Here is a 3,819-nt window from a genome sequence, read left to right as displayed (position 1 = left end):
GCCTAGCCATTGACCCACACAGTTGTGTGCAATTTAACAGATCGAACACGGCCTGGCAATCACGTCACACGGCAGTGGCACACGGGCATGTCTCTTTTTTCAAAGAGTTGCATTTTACACGAAAAAGGATACTTATGGAGGAAGAAAGCCAATCCAAATCCTATATAAACACCCTAAGTATGACTTAGAAAGGGTCGCTCTCTCTAGAACTTTTCTGGAGTATAGAACCGTACGCCGGGAATTACTTGAAGAAAGCCAGACAATCCATCCCAAAAAGCCGGAGCTACTCCAAGACTGAAGATCTCTTTCAGAATTCCTTCAGGGGTTTTAGAGTTTTCTTTATGTTTTGTTATTTTCATACTTTTGAGATGTATTCTTATTTAGTTATGAACTAAAACCCCTAAATACCTAAGGGGAATGAAACCTAAGACAAATCTTGTTATTATTTTCTGAATCGTATGATAAATATTTAACTTGTTCTTAATTATGTGTTCTTAATTCTTATTTTGATATCCCAGGATACCGATTCAAGACATGCTCTTATTCGGAGGAGGAATATACCATGTCTAAGAGTATTTTTGTCATAATTAAGCAGAGTTGATTGCTCACCTAGAAATAAGGTGACAAGATTTTGCCGAATTAGGGTGAAACCTAATAAGGGTATCCATAGATCGAGTTAATTCAAACCTAGAGTGTTAATTAGAGAAAAGTCTCAGTTATTCAATCTAGGGATTAGACGTTATTAGTCTTGAATAGGGATAATAACATAACTTAGGGATCTCTACGGAACAAGTTGAATGAATAAATCATCCGGTTCGAGCCAGAATAACAAGTAAAGTCCAGGTGGATTTTTCCTTAGGTATTGTCTCAAGTCAATTGATTTTTCCAAAAGCAATTCCCCAATTCTTTTCCTTGTGCGTTCTTAGTTTAAATAATTAGTTAATTAAAATAAATAAAACCCCCTTTTATTCTTAGGCTAGATAATAAAAAGATAGTTATTAAAAGTACTTTTGGTTCCCTTGGGTACGATATCCCGGTCTTGCCATTACTATACTATTGTTCGATAGGTGCACTTGCCTTTTCATCGTGATAATAGTTAGTCTAGGTTTAATCTTCATTATAAATATTTATTACTTGTTACGAATCACGCGATCAAGTTTTTTGCACCGTTGCTGGGGAACTAAAATATTAGGAATGCTCAATTTTTATTACTTTAGCCATTTATTTTTCTTGCAATTTAATTTAATTTTATTAATTTTATTATTTATTAATTTACTTTTTCTTTCTCTTGGTAGGTTTTTATAGTTTATGACTAGAAGAAACCTGTCAGGACCATTACTTTTTGACGAAGAAATCGATCGTACAGTTTGTAGAAACAAAAGAGAAATAAGGCTCATCTTAAGATACACGAAGAACGAGTAAGAAGACAATACTCAACCCCCAACCAAAGAGATGGTTGAAAACCAAGGCAATCAGCTACTTCCTGCAATTGGGGCTAATCAAAATCCTACTCCACGTACTATGTATGATTATGCTAAACCTTCTTTAACAGGAACTGAGTCTAGCATAGTTAGACTAGCTGTAGCTACAAATACTTTTGAACTGAAACCTAACACAATTCAAATGATACAACAGTTTGTTCAGTTTGATGGTTTGCAGGATGAAGATCCCAACGCTCACTTAACAAACTTTCTGGAATTTTACGACACATTTAAAATCAATGGCATGTTTGATGATGCCATTCGTCTTCAGTTATTTCCTTTTTCATTAAGGAATAAAGCTAAACAGTGGTTGAACTCGTTACCAGGAGGGTCAATTACTACTTGGGAACAAATGACTGAAAATTTTTTACTAAAATACTTTCCGCTGGCTAAAACGGCTAAGTTACATAATGATATCTCTTATTTTATGTAGATGGATTTAGAAACACTTTACGATGCATGGGAGAGATACAAGGACTTACTGAGAAGGTGCCCTCACCATGGGTTACCGCTTTGGCTTCAAGTACAAACATTCCACAATGGTCTGAATCCCTCGACTTGGCAAATGGTTGACGCGACTGCTGGCAGAACCATCAACAATAAAACACCGGAAGATGCCTATGAGTTTATAGAGGAGATGTCACTGAATAACTATCAGTGGCAAGTTATGAGGACAAAGCCAACAAAAACAGCCGGCGTTTATAACGTCGACTCAGTTACTATGCTGTCAAATCAGGTAGAACTTCTCAATAAAAAATTGATGGTTTACTTGGTTCTACGCAGGTACATCCAGTAATGAGGTGTGATACAAGTGGAGGAGGTGTGCATACAGAATATCAACCCTTCAATCCCACAACCGAAGAGGAACAAGTCAACTATATGTGTAACAATAACTTTAGATCTCAAAATAACCCATACAGTAATACTTTTAATGCAGGTTGGAGGAACCACCTAAATTTCTCCTGAGGTGGTCAAGGGAATCAAAAGCCACAAAATCCTCAGGGTTTTCAACAGCCACCTTATCAACAAGAGAAGAAACCAAACCTTGAGGAGATGCTCCCAAAATTCATATCAGTGTCAGAAACCCATTTCCAAAATACCGAGACAGCACTTAAAAATCAACAAGCATCGATCCAAGGACTCGAGACTCAGATAGGCCAGCTTTCCAAACTAATCTCCGAACGACCACAAGGTAGCTTGACAAGTAACACTGAACCCAACCCAAGGGAATAGCTCAACGCAATTAATATCCAAAATGACGAAGGAGTCGTTGAGCCTGAACCAGAATCGAGGCAAGAAACAGTGGTATGCAAAGGGAGAGCTGAGGTAGATCAAAATACAAACAAACTAGTGACTGTCGAATATAAACCTCGTGTGCCATACCCTAACGCGACAAAGAAAGACCGCTCAGACGAACAATTCGGTAAATTCCTTAAACTTTTGAAAAAATTACATATTAACTTACTGTTTATTGAAGCTTTGTCACAGATGCCAAATGCAATGAAATTTTTAAAAGAGCTTTTAGTAAATATGCGGAAGTTGGACAAAGCATCACATGTGGAGCAAAATGCAGTCTACTCAGCTATTCTACAAAATAAGCTACCCCTACAAATTGAAAGATCCAGGGAGTTTAACAATTCCTTGCTTAATTGGTAGTTTAGATATTCGTCATGCATTAGATGATTTAGGGGCTAGTATTAACGTCATGCCTTACAAAATGTTTAAGCAACTAGATCTTGGGAAACCTAAACAAACTAGGATAAGCATTCAATTGGCAGATAAAACTATAAGATTCCCTAGGGGTATTATTGAAGATGTACTCGTGAAAGTAGATAAGTTCTTATTTCCCATTGATTTCGTTGTTCTAGACATAGAAGAGGATAATAACACCGCTTTGATTTTAGGGAGGCCTTTTTTAGCAACTGCTAAAACAATTATTGATGTTGGCACAGGTGAGCTTACACTTCGTGTGGGAGACGAAACGATCACCCTTCAAGCTCGTAATTCTAGCATCACATCGAACATTGAAGGTAATAATCCACACCAATCTACTAAAACTGACAATATGACTTTACAGAAATTAAGCTTCAAAGAAGTTCACCAGCCATGTTCCAGAAATGATAGAGGACACATTCATGAAGAGCGAAGGCTACGGATAGAGGAGCTAGACGAATGGCGAGAACACAAATTGAGAACACATGATAAATTAATGCTACGCCAAAACAAGCACCTCTCCTAATCAACTTAAGGTTGGCGATAAAGTCTTACTAGATGCTGCAGATCCTCACATTGTCACTACCAAACTGAATGAGGAAATCCCTCTTACGGTACTCAGTAT

General features: G+C 37.3%; 1 non-coding gene across 1 annotated transcript; it reads right to left on the bottom strand.

Annotated features, from left to right (window-relative positions):
- Positions 1–1,882: 1,882 nt before the first annotated feature.
- LOC121211761 (small nucleolar RNA R71) lies at positions 1,883–1,988 on the bottom strand. Its single transcript, XR_005906979.1, has one exon. It is a non-coding gene; the product is annotated as a small nucleolar RNA R71 (small nucleolar RNA).
- Between the last annotated feature and the right edge of the window lie 1,831 nt (positions 1,989–3,819).

This window comes from Gossypium hirsutum, chromosome A12 (genome assembly GCF_007990345.1).
Source record: "Gossypium hirsutum isolate 1008001.06 chromosome A12, Gossypium_hirsutum_v2.1, whole genome shotgun sequence".
NCBI lineage: Eukaryota > Viridiplantae > Streptophyta > Magnoliopsida > Malvales > Malvaceae > Gossypium > Gossypium hirsutum.
This window is presented reverse-complemented; position numbering and strand designations above follow the sequence as displayed.